A 16,798-nucleotide genomic window follows, 5' to 3' on the forward strand; every position below is an offset into this window, starting at 1 on the left:
CACTGCCTTTCTACAGTAGTTCTCATCCAAGGATCTCAAAGCATTTTACAAACATTAACTAAGGCCTGTCTAAACAAAAACTTGCACTAGTTTAGTTAAACCAGTGCAAACCTCTCTGTGCACACTTACTTTCAGTTTAATTGTGGTTTCATAAATCTGTTCCTAGTCAATTTAATGTGAAACAAAATAAGAGCATCTAAGACTTCCTTTTGCACCAGTTTAACTAAATGTAAGTTTAACTTAAATTTAAACTGGTGAAACTTTGCATGCAGACATGCACTAAGGCTCACACACTTCTATTGTAAGGACTTCAGGACTTGACTCATTAACAATTAATGCTTATTCATTATTAGACCAGATTCTATCACCCATACTCCTGCTGTGTAGTATGTTATTTTGTGAGTAGTTTTATTGAAAATCAGTAGAGATTTGCATGGAATAAGGTGTTACTTAGGAAGTAAGGATGGTAGAATTTGACTCTTGGTGCTTTTCATTTTCAAATTTAGTACTAATTAGCTGGACCAGGCCAAAGATTAGTATCACTGGGGCTTTTGCACCAAAATCTAATGAGAGATGATATTTTTAATCTTATATGCTGTTTTAACTGACATAAAAAACATTAGAGACTGCAAATAAAAGGCCTCCTTATGTAAAAATCCCCATTGCATTTTGTGGAATTTTGATTGAGTAAATACTTCAGGATTTTACTAAACATTAGTATGATTTTGACTTTCAGGCCTTCACTGGAGATGATTTGTTTAAAAAAAAAAAAGACGTTTATACTCCATTTAGCTTCCTATTGTGGCTGATTGCGTCTGATAATAGCAATTTACTCATGTTACAAGTCTGTTGAAATGGGGGTTATCTCCATAGGAGTGTCCCTAGCCTCTGTTTGTCAGAAGCTAGGAATGGGTGGCAGGGGATGGATCACTTGATGATTACCTGTTCTGTTTATTCCTTTTGGGACACCTGGCATTGGCCACTGTTGGAAGACAGGATACTAGGCTAGATGTACCATTGGTCTGACCCACTATGGCCATTCTTATGTTCTAAGGTTATGGTCTGGCTCAAAGAACTGAGACACCATCATAGTGCCAATTCTGAATCTTGGACCTCCTGGGGGAATTCTGAAAGGCTGACCAAACCCCCCACAAAAACAAAAAAACATTTCTGGACTGGAACTAGACCTTCTGTGATCCAAGACAGATTGACCACAGCAGGGTTAAAACTTTTCCAGTGGTGTCCTTGTTAGAAAGTCTCCCTAATGGGAGGTGAATGAAATTCCAGAATGGGAAGTGAAATGAAGATATCACAAGATGGTCTGATAGAACAGAGGCAAAAGACTAGCTGATAAGATATATGATCACTGTGGAGATTGTGGGTACGTCATTTAACCTCCATGTCTCAGTTCCCTTCCGGAGGGTTTCTAATAAATACTCCGCTATCTCATTTGCTGCTGATGGGGCACTGATCCTAATTAATTGTACATGACCATAACATAGATGAGATGGCCTCTCCACTTTCATATGAATACCAGTTATTATTATGCAGCACTAATTAAATGTTCCATCAACATAAAGGTTTATCTTAGGGGTAATTTTCTTTCCTTGCCAGATTGCATTACAGCTCAATACCAACCTTGGCTACACATTGTCGGCTGCTGACCTGTTTCTCCAGCCTAGGAAGGACTGACACTACACTCAAAATCTGGTTCAGATCCTTTACCTCAGATCTTCACATTTATTTCTTCCATATAAAACTAGTACAGCACATCAGTTGCCCATCCCCTTAAACGGGGGTCTTCTGCAGGAGCCTCTCTATTCCCTATAGGTTTCCACTCTGCAGGCCACTTGCCTTGGAGTCACACTCTGTTCCAGGGCTTGCCACAGGAGTCAATGTGCTGCCTATAGCTTTTCCATAAGGTCTCCTGGAAGAACTTTCCTGCTCCCTGAAGCTTTCTCCCTCAGTGGCTTTACTTGTTGGCTTTGATAATTACCTGATCCCCAGCTGAGTAGTCTCAGCTAGGAGGTAGCTGATCTGTCAGAAACGAGGCTGGGCCCAGCTCCCCTTAAAGGGACAGCAATCCTGTGACATGTATATCAAGCTAAGGAAGCAATATTTTAACTACTTTCAGGGAGAATTTAGATTCCAAGTAGAAAAATGTGTCCTAACTTGGCAATTAGTCCGTCTTCCAAATTCTTCTGAAGAATTGCTTATGAAACATTAAATTATTCTGACAGACACCTTGCCTTTCTTATAGCGTTCTGTTCCCTAACTACTTTGGTAGCCTGGAGCCATACTTCAGACTTCACAACACATTTCTCACAATTGCACAGTTTCTAGAGAAAAGTAGAGTGCTGATATACCATGTGACTTGCTAATAGATGAAAGAGATCATCATGACTGAACCTCCTAAAATATAAGGACTGAGGAGAACTTGTAGGCCTCCTTACTTCACCAATTTGCTAAAAAGACACATCTTCGTACTGTTAAAACCATGCCTTCAAGTACTTCCTTAACATCATTATTCACTTGGGTCATAGCATATCATTAACAGTTCTGGAATGCTGCTAGTAGAATATTTTCCAGTAGTACAGCAATATCTACTCCACAGGATACTTGCAAGCTGGAATTTTGGTGTCTATCCCTTGCTAAGACCAGGCACCAAGGGTAAGAATGTACTGTACATTGAATCTATAAGTCTCCTCGTGAACACTAAGGGATGGTGCTTCAGTTACGTTCCTTGGACAGTCATTCCACTGTAGTGTAACCAGATGTCCCGATTTTATAGGGACAGTCCCGATATTTGGGGCTTTGTCTTATATAGGTGCCAATTACCCCCTCACCCCCACCCTCTGTCCCGATTTTTCACCCTTGCTATCTGGTCACCCTATTTCACTGTCTAGTCAACCTCACAGTTAGAAGTGCTGTCAACGTCTATCAAAGTTTCCCTTTAAGTAAGTTAAACCAGTCTCAGGTCATTATTCCTTATATCCCCTTTAATTCATTTAAAACACTTCTTCCCTTCTACTATGGTGTTATTATTCACGAGAATTTAGACAAAGAACTGAACCAGAGTTCCAGATCTGAACTCCCAGATCTATAGACGCAAAGTTTGGACCCAGATCTGAACTTCACAGCTGGTCTCTATATACTTAGATTGTAAGATCCTTGGGACATGGACGGTCTTTTTGCTGAGATGAGAAAAGTTAGCTTTTCCACTGCAAGAATGTAAATGTTGGGTATTTTATCAAATTTCTTCAGCCTTCAAACCATTGCTCAGTTTGAAATGCTAGATTAAAAACAAACAAACAAAGGCAACCAAGAAAGAGAAAGAAAGAAAGAAAATATTTTTCTTCTGCCCTGGATCACTTTGTGGACATTACAGAAAATGTTGCCTATTTTGTTTCCTCTAGTCTCTGAATCAATCTTTTGCATTAAGTTCAGCGCAGCAGTAAATAACCATGTTTTCTCCAGCCTTGGAGCCATTCTGAAATGTCAAACAGTACTTAAGGAATCAGAGTAGCACCCGTGTTAGTCTGTATCTGCAAAAAGAAAAGGAGGACTCGTGGCAACTTAGAGTTAGTCTCTAAGGTGCCACAAGTCCTCCTTTTCTTTTTATTTATGGAATGTTTCTTTGTCAGCCATAAAAGATTATTAAAATGTCCAGGGTTGACTGGAATTAAGATTTTTTTTTGTTCTTGAAGCACAGGACTGGGAGTCAGGAGAGCTTGTTTTTGTTCCCAGTAGACTTCTGTGAGACCTTGGGCAAGTCATGTAGGACCAGATGTTCCAGTGCTGAGCACTGACAGTTGGGGCCAGGCTTTCAAAGGCTCCCATTTAGGCACCTAAATAAGGACCCAGTTTTCAAGAGTGCTCAGATCCTAGCAGATCCCATCGTGATACTTGTGACCAGATTTTCAAAGGAGCTCAACACAGCAGATGCTGAGCTCTGTTGAAAATACAGCCACTTATTCTGGTGCCTAAACAGGAGCTGAGCTCTTCTGAAAATCTGGCCTCTAGGGCTTGATTATCAGAGTTGTGAGCACTTACAGCTTTGTTTTGTCAGGGTAAGATGCAAGTAGCTCAGCACCTCTGAAAGTCAGATCCTTAATTTCTTTGGGGCAAAACCTCTTCATAAATTAATAGATTCAGAGATCAGAATGGACCATTGTGATAATCTATTTGACCTCCTGTGTAACACAGGCCACATGGAATTTCCCCAAAATAATTCCTAGAGCAGATCTTTTAGAAAAACATCCAACCTTGATTTAAAAATTGTCAATGATGGAGAATCACCACCACTCTTAGTAAATTGTTCTAATGGTTAATTACTCTCACTGTTAAAAATTTACTCCTTATTTCCCGTCTGAATTTGTCTAGCTTCAACTTCCAACCACTGGATCATGTTATATCTTTCTCTATTGGATTGAAGAACATATTACTAAATATTTGTTCCCCATGTAGATATTTATAGACTGTAATCAAGTCCTTCTCCTTGTTAAGCTAAATAGATTGAGTTCTTTGGGTATGTTCACACTGCAATTAAAACTTGTGGCTGGCGCATGCTGGGTGATTCAGGCTTGGGTTGTGGGGCTATTTAATTGCAATGTAGATTTCCAGGCTCAGACTGAAGTCGGGGCTCTAGGACCCTGTGAGGTGGGAGGGTCCCAGAGCTTGCACTGCAGCCAGAGCCAAAATATCTGTACTGCAATTAAACAACCTCACAGCCTACAAGCCTGAGTCAGCTGGCACGGGCCAGGTGCAGGTGTCTAATTGCAGTGTAGACATACCCTTTGAGCAGTGGTGGATTAATGATTTTGCCGCCCCCTGACCAGCAGCTCCCTGCTCCCCGCCCCGCTCCGCCTCCACCTCCTCCCCTGAGCGTGCTGCCAGGCCCTGCTCTCCCCACTCTCTGCCAGTGCTTGTGCGTGAAACAGGTTCGCGAAGGAGGTGGAAGAGGGGGGAATGCGGCGCACTCAGGAGAGGAGGCGGGGCGGGGGCTGGGTGGAGATTTGGAGAAGGGGACCAATAGGGGAAGGGAGGGGGCGGGGCCGGGGCGGAGGGCGCGAACCGGCCCGGAGGAAGCAGCCTCTAGCTGCTATTATAAATTTGCCGCCCCTGCAATTTTGCAGCCTTAGGCCTAGGCCTTGTCGACCTAGGGGTTAATACGCTGCTGCCTTTGAGTATATAACTAAAAGGCAGGGGTTTTAATCCATTAAGGATTCTTGTGGCTCTTCTATGAACCCTCTCCAAGTTATCAACATCCTTCTTGAATTGTGGACACCAGAACTGGACACAGTATTCCAGCAGCAGTTGCACCAGTGCCAAATATAAAAGTAAAATTAATTTCTCTATTCTTACTTGAGATTCCCCTGTTTATGCATTCCAGGATCACATTAGCTCTTTTGGCCACAGCATCACACTGAGAGCTCATGTTCACTGATTATCGATCACAACCCCCAAATCTTTTTAAAAGTCACTGCTTCCCAGGAGAGAGTCTCACATCCTGTAAGTAAGGTCTACATTCTCTGTTCTGAGGTGTAGATATTTACATTTAGCTGTGTTTAAATGCATATTGTTGCATTTCCCCACCTCTGCAGCTCAGAGGTATGATATAGCAGACTGATGTAGCTCTATTGCTTGCGGGCAAAGGGGTGTTATTTGTGGATCCCCTACAGGTAGACCACACCTCCTTTTTGCCATGGAGCATAGCTCCACAAGGGATTCCTGTATGACCCCCCACAAGTGAGCAGGACTAGTGGATCTGCTGCTATCCATCCACCCACCCACCCACCTTGCAATCCATCCACTCACTTGCAATCCATCCACTCACCCACCCTTCCCCAGCAGAAGTGGTGGAAGCTTTCTCAAGAATTCATCCCCTTGTACCACTGGCCAACCCTCCTTGCATTAAGCTCAGCTTCTTTGCCAGGGTAAAAGGCAGAGGAATTAGTCATCGGTGCCTCAGTTTCTTCATCAGTAAAATGGGGATAATATTTACCTCACAGGGGTGTTGTATGAGTACATTAATAATAATAATAATTAATAATAAATTATTATTAATGTATTCATACATATTGAGATCCTTGAATGGAATGTATTATGGGAGGACAAAATATTCTTATATTTTGAAGGCAATGCACAGAAGCAACATTCCACTAACTGGCTTATCTCAGAACGAGATTCTAGGGCATACTTCCCATGTACCTTTTAAAAATACAACAACAGTTTTATCTTGCATGCCAAAGAAAGTGTGTTTATCCTTGCCTGACACTGTTTTTTAAAGTGTTGGGTGTTAATGAAATTCCTTAGCCCTAAGCCCTTCTGAAACATCAAATGTTGATTTAAAAAATATTTTTTCTGCAGTCTTTAAAGCAGCATCAAAACTGTAAAGGTTTAAAAACAAGAGAGAGAAAGAAAAGAAACTTCCAGGTGAACAAATGCTTTAACATGATCTCATATGCAAAATGGGGTGGGAGGAAGGATTATACTTTATTTACATGTGTATTTACATTTGGAACTCATTGTAATCATAATACTTTTGGCCAAAACCTGTTCACATTATTCACAAAAGAAAGCTTGTTGATTTTAAAATCCTTTCAGTTTTAGTAATATAGGGAAGCAAATCTAAATATTTTAAAATATGGAGTTAAATTCTGGCTCTGCTGAAATCAGTGACAAAACTCCCATTGACTTCAATAGGATGAGGATTTCACCCATGATTGGTAACCTCTGTCTTTCTTACAACTATTTTATGAACTATTAGCTTTGTTAGAGTTGCTACATAGATGGAAAATAAATTACATATTTTAGGCCTGATCTACGCTGCACAGTTAGGTTGACATAAGCTGCCTTGCATCGACGTAGCTGTGGAAAAGTCATCACTTAAATTTAACGTAAGTGCCTTTTTATGCTGATTTAGTCACACCACCTTCTCAAGCTGCGTAGAGTCATGGTTGATGTAATTAGGTCGACACAGTGTCAGTGTAGATACTGCATTGCTTATGTCAACTGTTACTGGCTTTCAGGAGCCATACCACAATGCCCCACACTGACAATGCAATTGAAACAAGCGCTTCTGGTGAAGACGCGCACCGCTGACACAAGGAGCTTGGCTTAACAGAGAAATCTTCGGTGAGCTTAAATACAAAAAGGAAGCTTACAAGAAGTGGAAACTTGGACAGATGACTAAGGAGGAGTATAAAAATATTGCTCGAGCATGCAGGGTTGTAATCAGGAAGGCCAAAGCACAATTGGAGTTGCAGCTAGCAAGAGATGTGAAGGGTAACAAGAAGGGTTTCTACAGATATGTTAGCAACAAAAAGGTCAGGGAAAGTGTGGGACCCTTGCTGAATGGGGGAGGCAACCTAATGACAGATGATGTGGAAAAAACTGAAGTACTCGATGCTTTTTTTGCCTCAGTCTTCACAGACAAGGTCAGCTTCCAGACTGTTGCACTGGGCAGCACAGTATGGGGAGGAGGTGAGCAGCCCTCAGTGGTGAAAGAACAGGTTATGGACTATTTAGAAAAGCTGGACGTTCACAAGTCCCTGGGGCCAGATCTAATGCATCTGAGGGTGCTGAGGGAGTTGGCTGATGTGATTGCAGAGCCATTGGACATTATCTTTGAAAACTCGTGGCAATCAGGGGAGGTCCCAGACGATTGGAAAAAGGCAAATATAGTGCCCATCTTTAAAAAGGGGAAGAAGGAGAATCCAGGGAACTACAGACTGGTCAGCCTCACCTCAGTCCCTAGAAAAGCTCATGAAAGCTTATGCTCAAATAAATTCCTTAGTCTCTAAGGTGCCACAAGTACTCCTTTTCTTTTTGCGAATACAGAGTAACATGGCTGCTACTCTGAAACCTAGAAAAGTCATGGAGCAGGTCCTCAAGGAATCCATTTTGAAGCACTTGGAGGAGAGGAAGGTGATCAGGAACAGTCAACATGGATTCACCAAGGGCAAGTCATGCCTGACCAACCTGATTGCCTTCTATGATGAGATAACTGGCTCTGTGAATATGGGGAAAGCGGTGGATGAGATATGTCTTGACTTTAGCAAAGCTTTTGATACAGTCTCCCACAGTATCCTTGCCAGCAAGTTAAAAAAGCATGGATTGGATGAATGGACTATAAGGTGGATAGAGAGCTGGTTAGACTGTCGGGCTCAATGGGTAGTGATCAATGGCTCGATATCTAGTTGGCAGCTGGTATCAAGCGAAGTGCCCCAGGGGTCAGTCCTGAAGCCGGTTTTGTTCAACATCTTCATTAATGATCTGGATGATGGGATGGATTGCACCCTCAGCAAGTTCGCAGATGACACTAAGATGGGGGGAGAGGTAGATATGCTGGAGGGTAGGGATAGTGTCCAGAGTGACCAAGATAAACTGGAGGATTCAGCTAAAAGAAATTTGATGAGGTTCAACAAGGACAAGTGCAGAGTCCTGCACTTAGGATGGAAGAATCCCATGCACTGCTACAGGCTGGGGACTGACTGGCTGAGTGGCAGTTCTGCAGAAAAGGACCTGGGGATTACAGTGGACGAGAAGCTGGATATGAGTCAGCAGTGGGCCCTTGTTGCCAAGAAGGCTAACGACATATTGGGCTGCATTAGTCGGAGCATTGCCAGCAGATCAAGTGAAGTGATTATTCCCCTCTATTCAGCACTGTAAGGCCACATTTGGAGTATTGCATCCAGTTTTGGGCCCCCCACTACAGAAAGGATGTGGACAAATTGGAGAGAGTCCAGCGGAGGGCAACAAAAATTATTAGGGGGCTGGGGCACATGACTTATGAGGAGAGGCTGAGAGAAGAGTGAGGGGGGATTTGATAGCTGCCTTCAACTATGTGAAGGGGGATTCCAAAGAGGATGGCGCTAGGTTGTTGTCAGTGGTGGCAGGTGACAGCGGTCTTGGTTGGATATTAGGAAAAACTATTTCACTTGGAGGGTGGTGAAGCACTGGAATGGGTTACCTAGGGAAGTGGTGGAATCTCCATCCTTAGAAGTTTTTAAGGCCTGGCTTGACAAAGCCCTGGCTGGGATGCTTTAGTTGGGGTTGGTCCTGCTTTGAGCAGGGGGATGGACTAGATGACCTCCTAAGGTCTCTTCCAATCCTAATCTTCTATGATTCTAGGTGTGCACACACACACACAAGCAATTTAATAAGTACAGTGGCTCTATGCTATTGTAAATTAAGTTGACATAATTTTGTAGTGTAGACGTGGCCTTAGTGTGGGCTAGTTTAAAGCAGTCCTATGACCTGGAGAATTTTGCTTATTTATATAACACTTAAAAGATATGTATGCCTGGGCAAATGTTATGGAAAGATAAAGTTATAGCTGACTTGCAGGATGAGCAGAGTCCTACATCTGGTGGCTATGTTCACTGGGCTAACTGCTATATTGATTTACACTTTGTCCAACCCCACAGAAACAACAACAATTGATGTCCCAATGGATTTGTACAGGTATAACTCTGCTGATTTTTGCCTACTTTGGGGGCTGGGAGGGGGGGGGGGGGATACTCACTTAAGACTGAAACCTAGACCTTAAGGATTTGTAGACAATTTATCTATCAGGGTCTTTGCCAATGGCAAAACTACCATTCACTTTAATGGGAGCAGGAATTCTATGACTCAGAAAGGATCTTTCCTCTGTACTAAGCTTGTCTCTGCTGGAAGGCACTCTTTGCATGTTACAGAGTATGTTATATCATGCATACCTCCCTCTTTTTTAATTGCTTTAGAGTTATTTCACAATGTGATTTAGGGTTATTTACCAGACTCTAATAGAGAGCAAATCTTACAAATTCTGACTCCTGTGAGTAACCCCTACTGATGCAAGTCAACGGAACTAACAAAGGTCCTGTTATTGCAAAACATGCATGTGAGTAGTCCCCTCTCAAGTGTGCAAAGCTAAGCATATTCAGAAAATTTTGCCAAATTGGAGCCCAAATTAATAAGTGTTTACAGGACTGGGTTGTGTGATTGTACAGTCCACAGAGAATAAACACCAAGAAGTTGTAAGTGGCAATCTGTAATGAAAGGTAAAAATAAGACTGATAAGTGCTGAAAATCACATTGTTTGCATTGTCCCATAGGTGTAAATGAATGGCAGAGCCACAGGCATAGTGGCCACATGCTTGTTCAGACTCCATAATGGCATTCAGCAATGCAGTAGATCTAATGCGGAAGTTGTGTACATTGGAGCCATGTATAGGGATAGATTATAGATCTTTTCCATAGTACCATTTCTGAGCCAAATTCTACTGAATTTACTCACCAGTGTGATCCCATTGACTTCAACAGCATGGGGAAAGTGAATGCATTTGGCCCTTTGTTGTTGTCACTTATTTGTTTTGCAGTAGCGCCGAGGAAGCCCTAGCCATAGACCAGGACCTAAGTTCCCTCTAAGCTGTGCAGCAGCCTATTAAGTGCCATGCAGGCACTCAGGGCTGCGGTGGGGAGAGATTCCTCTCCCCCAGCCCCAGCCCAGCCACGGCCCCAATCCACGTCCCCCTCCCCCGGCCCCAATCCAGCCTGGCCCGGATCTACCGCAGCCATGGGAGAAGTGCCTCTCCCCTGATCCTAACCCAGCCCCGGCCTGGACTTGCTGCGGCCGTGGGAAAAGTGCCTATCCTGTGGCCCTAGCCCCGGAGCTGCTGCGGTAGGGAGAGGTGCCCCTCCCCCCCAGCCCAGGTGCTGCTGCTGGGAGAGAGAGCTGGGGGCAGTTCTCTCTTCCCATCACAACCCCAGGGCAGTCTGCACCCCAAACTCCTCCCCCCACCCTAGACCCTGCACCCCAGCCAGAGTCCTCCCCCCAACCCCAATCCTCTGCCCCAACCCTGAGCCCCTCATCCTTGGCCCAACCCCAGAGCTCTCACCCCACCACACCCCAACACTCTGCCCCAGCCCTAAACCCCTCAATCCCGGTCCCGCCCCAGAGCCCGCACCCCCAGCCAGAGCCATCACCCCCTGCATCCCAGCCCCCTCCCACACTCCAAACCCCTGGGCCCCATGCCCGCCATATGAATTTTGCTATGTGCACCTATATGGAGGTGATGTGTCACATATCACCTCCATATAGGTGCACATACAAAATTCATTCCACACATGGGTGGGAAAAGTTGGAGGGAACACTGATCAGGACCCCACTGTACAAACACAGAACAAAAAGATTGTGTCTGTCTCAAAGATCTGACAATCTGAGTTTAAGACAAGAGACAACCAGTAGTTATAGACAGGAAGGTACAAGGAAACAATAATCTTTTGCTTGGATTACACTGATAGGAACCTCTAACATCAAAAATTTTCTTTTAAAAGATGAGGCTAAGACAAAGAGTTACACAGAAAATGTTCTCTTTAGTTATTGTAAACACGTAGGGTTGGGGAGGTTGGTTTTTGTTTGTTTGTTTTTTTAAGATTTAGTAATTTTCTTTATCGTAGCCTTGAGATCATAATTGAGTTCTGACAGCCAGCTTCATCTGGCCAAGATAATAAAGGGAATGTTCTTATAATATGAAATATTCCCATCCCTTTGCTGATTCTTGTAGTTCTTCCTTGAAATTAATATTTTGAAAAAATTTCTCTTTTTTGAGAGAGATGGGCAATTAAGAATTTGAAAATCTTGTGATGTAGCTGTCAGCAGGATTTCACACTTTTAGATAAAAAGATTCAGAAATATTTTAAATTAAAGAAAGAAAGAAAAAATATTAATTAGGCCTTGATATCATAAACATTTATGGATATGTATTACTTTATGCATGTGTCAAGGGGGCTACTCAGTTAAGCATGTCCCTAAGCATTTGCAGAATTGGAGCCTTAGTGAAGTAATGTTTTAAGTGCACGATAAAAAATCACTGAGAACATTTACAAGTTTTGGTTCAGAATATTATTCTGGATATTTTAAAAAAAATAAAACAAATCCTGAATCAGCAAAAAGCTTCACTTATTATAGATAACTTATGTGCAGTCCAAGGGGTAGATCTAGGAGCAATGACATGAACTTGAGCAAAGGAAATTCAGGCTCGATACAGGAAGGCATTTTCAAACAGAATAACCTTATTAGACTGTGGTCCAATATTCCAAGAAACATGGTAGAAGCCTCATCGCCTAGGACATTTAAAACTGGACTGTAGAAAATACTTAAGCATACACCATGGAAACAATTCTGTATCGGCTAGGGGAATTGACTAGCTGAGCTTAGCAGGCTACAGCTCACTTCATCAGCTACTGTAGCTCGCGAAAGCTTATGCTCAAATAAATTTGGTAGTCTCTAAGGTGCCACAAGTCCTCCTTTTGTTTTTGCGGATACAGACTGACACGGCTGCCACTCTGAAACCTGAGCTTAGCAGGTATTTTTCCACTTCTTATTTATGAGATCCTGTGAAAATGCTATTGTGGTAGGTGCACTACAAACACAGAACAAAAAGACGCTCTCTGCCCCCAAGGAGTTTACAACCGAATAAAGGACAAGGGACAACAAATGGATACAGACCAGGGGGCACACGGAGACAATATTGGTGATAGGTAACGGTTTCAGCACGCCAGCAGCCTAACTCCTCAAGTTTTTATGGGCATACTGGCAAAGCAGAGTTTTGAGTGGGGATTTGAAGTTGGATGATGAGGTTTCTTTGCAGATGTTTCTGGGGCTGCCTCCCGAGCAAAAGAGGCAGCATGGTAGAAAGAACCCAGGTGATTTTTAAAAACTCAAGTTTTCCTCAACTCCAGCTGTTTTATTTGTAATATGATCTGACTAAACAGCATAATTAACACATGCAATGACGAGGAGCACCTTGTGCATGCTTAGGGCCCAGTTTAGCGATGGTCAGGGAGCGGAAAGCCCTGTTGACTTCAGGGGAAGTTCCCAGCCCAAAGGGTTTGCAGAATGGGGTCCAACGCTGCCCTAGGTTGTAGTCGCAGGGACCGCCTGAATACGGGGAAGTCGAGGTGTGCATCTTTGACATCCTCTTTCCCCTCCTCTTTTTAATTTCCCTGAAAGATAATAAGCGACACATGTAAAGATCAAGCCCCTCTGATCCCCCCGGGATGTCTCCATGTGCCGCACAGACCCCTAGCGCCCGCTGCCCCCCCGCGTGACCCTATCGCTGGGCTCCGTGGGGCACCCGCGTGCCGGGCTGGCTGCGGGGCGGGTCTGGCAGCGGCATCCCCTGCCCAGGGCATGTCACGACAGGGGGAACGGGCGACGCGAGCGCCAGCCCCGGGGTTAGGGAGGCCCCGGCCCGGGGAGCGCCCGGCGCGGCGCGGCGCGGCAGGAGGCAGCTCCCCGGAGCTGGCTGGCAGCCGGGCAAAGCCTGAGGCGCCGGCAGGGCCAGGGCGCCGCCAGCCGGCTCCAGTCCCGCGGCCCCGCTGTGCCCAGGGTCCGGCTGGCCTGGGCCCGCGATCAGCCCCGCGCCGCGCCCCGCCCCGGCCCGGCCCGGCCCGGCTGCCTGGCTGCGGCGCTCGGCGCTGCTGGGCGAGGTCAGGGAAAGTCCATGTGAGGAGCCGCTGGAATCACTTCCTGCCGCCGAGCCGGCCAGCGCCGCTAGGCCCGAGGGAGCCGCCGCGCGTCCATGGGGCAGCGAGCCCCGCAGGTAACCGCCGCCGGCCGGCCCGCCGGGAGCCGGCCCTGCCCCGGGGCCCCTGCCGCCGACACGCGCCCCGCCCGCGTTCGCCCCCCCGAGTCGCCCCCCGGCGTTCGCTCCCCCCCGCCCCCCCGAGTCGCCCCTCTCGCCCCACTGGGTGTCGCCCCCCCCGAGTCGCCCCCCGGGGTTCGCTCCCCCCGCCCCCCCGAGTCGCCCCTCTCGCCCCACTGGGTGTCGCCCCCCCGAGTCGCCCCCCGGCGTTCGCTCCCCCCCGCCCCCCCGAGTCGCCCCTCTCGCCCCACTGGGTGTCGCCCCCCCGAGTCGCCCCCCGGGGTTCGCTCCCCCCGCCCCCCCGAGTCGCCCCTCTCGCCCCACTGGGTGTCGCCCCCCCCGAGTCGCCCCCCGGGGTTCGCTCCCCCCGCCCCCCCGAGTCGCCCCTCTCGCCCCACTGGGTGTCGCCCCCCCGAGTCGCCCCCCGGGGTTCGCTCCCCCCGCCCCCCCGAGTCGCCCCTCTCGCCCCACTGGGTGTCGCCCCCCCGAGTCGCCCCCCGGGGTTCGCTCCCCCCGCCCCCCCGAGTCGCCCCTCTCGCCCCACTGGGTGTCGCTCCCTCTAACTCCTCCCAGTCACCCCCCGGGGTTCGCTCCCCCTAATCCCCCTGCCCCCCCCCCGAGTCGTCCCCCTCGCCCCACTGGGTGTCGCCCCCCCCCCGAGTCGTCCCCCTCGCCCCACTGGGTGTCGCCCCCCCCCCGAGTCGTCCCCCTCGCCCCACTGGGTGTCGCCCCCCCCCCGAGTCGTCCCCCTCGCCCCACTCGGTGTCGCCCCCCCCCCCGAGTCACCCCCCGGGGTTTGCTCCCCCTGCCCCCCCGAGTCACCCCCCTCGGTGTCGCCCCCCCCAAGTCACCCCCCTCACCCCACTGGGTGTTGCTCCCTCTAACCCCCCCCAGTCACCCCCCGGGGTTCTTTCCCCCTAATCCCCCTGCCCCCCCGAGTCACCCCCCGGGGTTCGCTCCCCCTGCCCCCTCCGAGTCGCCCCCTCGCCCTACCGGGTGTTGCTCCCTCTAACCCCCCCAGTCACCCCCTGGGGTTTGCTCCCCCTGCCCCCCCGAGTCACCCCCCTCGCCCCACTGGGTGTCGCCCCCCCCGAGTCACCCCCTGGGGTTCGCTCCCCTACCCTCGTCTCACCCGCTGTTGTTCCTATGCTTCCCACGGGGCTCGCCCCAACCTCGTCCCCTCATTTCCCTTGCCCCACTGGTGTTCGCCCCCTCCTACTCCCCCCAGAGTCATCCTCCCCCGGTGCTCGCCCCCTGAGTCATCCCCCTCCCCTTCTCCCCAACCTACCCCCAGTCACCCTGCTTGCCCCACCACTGTTCACTCCATCCTACTCCCACACGGAGTTATCCTCCCCTGGGGCTGTCACCCCCACCCCTAGGGCTAGGGCCACCTCCCCTGAGGCTCTCGCACCCCATCCTGCTCCCCCCCCGTGTTTACCTCCCTCCCCTGGGGCTCACACCCCATCCTACACCCACCCCCACAAGTCACCCCCTCGCCTGGGGTTACCTTCCATCCTCTCCTCTGAAGAATCAACCCCTTTTTTCCTCAAGGGAGACTTGACCCCTAGCTTATTAGTTGCCAGGAACTCCCCACCCCTAATCTACAAACTTGCCCCCGGAGAGTCACCCACACCCCCAAAGGGGGGTGTCATATTCCTACCGCTGCTAAAGGGGGATTCATCCCTCCCCTGCTCACCCTATTCAGCAGACTTGCCTCCTCTATCCTCTCTCTGTATCTCCCCCAAGAGGGCAGCCATCCCACACCTATTCCCTGGTCCGTCTCTCTCTAAAGGGACTAACCCCCCGGCCTGGTGCTCTCTTCCTAACCTACATCCCAGAGGGGATTCACCCACCTCCCACAGAGACTCAGTCCCCACCTACCCTTCTCGTAATCCACAGCAGACTCATCATGAACCCCTCCCCACAGTCATCCAGAGGACTTGCCTCTTCCCCCTCTGATGTTCTCTCCCACCCACAGGGGACTCGCCCCTGCTTGTCTCCCAACATGGGGATCACACCCTCCTCATTCTGCCCCTTCTAACAGGGAACTTGCCCCACCCACCTTTCTCCTGTACCAGAGGATCTCCCTCCGCCCCCCCATGCTACCTCGGGGGGAAAGAGCTCCCTCCCAAATGGGACTCAACCCCAACATGTTCAGTCCACTCACAGGGGAATTGGCCCCACCGATTGCACCCAAGTGCAGTACTTTAACAGCAGACTAACCCTTACCTGTCTGCACACAATCACTTCTCCCAGTCACCCCGGGGGAATTAACCACCTTAGAGGTGACTCTGCCTGCTCCTCCAACAGGGACAATAACCCTCCCATTCCCCAAGAAGGGATTCATCCTTACCTCTCCCCCCAACATGGTAGCACTTGCCTCAGCCCTCTCACCCTCAGTCCATGGGTCTCAGTCCCAGCCTACTCCCGCATATGGCTGTCACCCCTTATTCCTCCTCATCCAATGGAGTCACCTGCCCAGCATACGCCCTTACACACAGCAGAGTCATCCCAATCCTCATTCCAGGGGACTCGTCCCAATTCTCCTGACACCCTATCTTATTGGAGTCCCCCCCATTTCCCCTGATCTCATTGGACTTGCCTCTGTCCTAACCCTAGGAATTTACCCTCCCACAACCTTTACCCAGAGAAAGCATCTCCTGTCATCTCCCACACCCTACCCCTGACAAGCCACTCTCCAATACTATATAGCTGAGGCACCCCCACATGCTCCATCCTCTCACTGTTGCTGGGGATTTCTCCCCACCTCCTCTTCCCATCTGATTCACCTATCCTCCCCAGGGAATAAACCCGGTTCTGAATCCCTGTCCTTCCCCCACATCCTCCCTGGGGAATTCCTCCTGCCCAAGAAACAGCACAGAGACCATTTTTTTTCACCCTGTCCATTGGTAGTGGTTGTTTTTTTCCCCCTCTTCACACCACATTCCTCTTCTCTAGGGGTATTGTCTTCTCCTTCCTTCCGCCCTGCCCTCAAAAGAACTGATAGTCCTTTGGTGCCTTTGATAAAAGGATTGTGTCCAGTTGTACATAGTAATTCATTGTTCTGTACAATGCCTAGCACTCTGCTAATGTTTAACAAATAGTTACGAGAGGTATTTTAATCCACTCTCTAATATGGGGGAAACATATCGTGGACTTTGTCT

The 16,798-nt window shown here is 48.3% G+C and overlaps 1 protein-coding gene across 2 annotated transcripts in view; it reads left to right on the forward strand.

The window, feature by feature from the left end:
• Positions 1 to 13,213: 13,213 nt before the first annotated feature.
• The window catches only part of NACC2 (NACC family member 2), a 79,598-nt gene continuing 76,013 nt past the window's right edge, over positions 13,214 to 16,798 (forward strand). For both annotated transcript variants that reach the window (XM_073314929.1, XM_073314927.1), the window contains exon 1: positions 13,214 to 13,592. The gene's annotated coding sequence lies outside the window, so the exon portion shown is untranslated. The remainder of the gene's footprint in view (positions 13,593 to 16,798) is intronic.

This window comes from Lepidochelys kempii, chromosome 16 (genome assembly GCF_965140265.1).
Source record: "Lepidochelys kempii isolate rLepKem1 chromosome 16, rLepKem1.hap2, whole genome shotgun sequence".
Taxonomy (NCBI): domain Eukaryota; kingdom Metazoa; phylum Chordata; order Testudines; family Cheloniidae; genus Lepidochelys; species Lepidochelys kempii.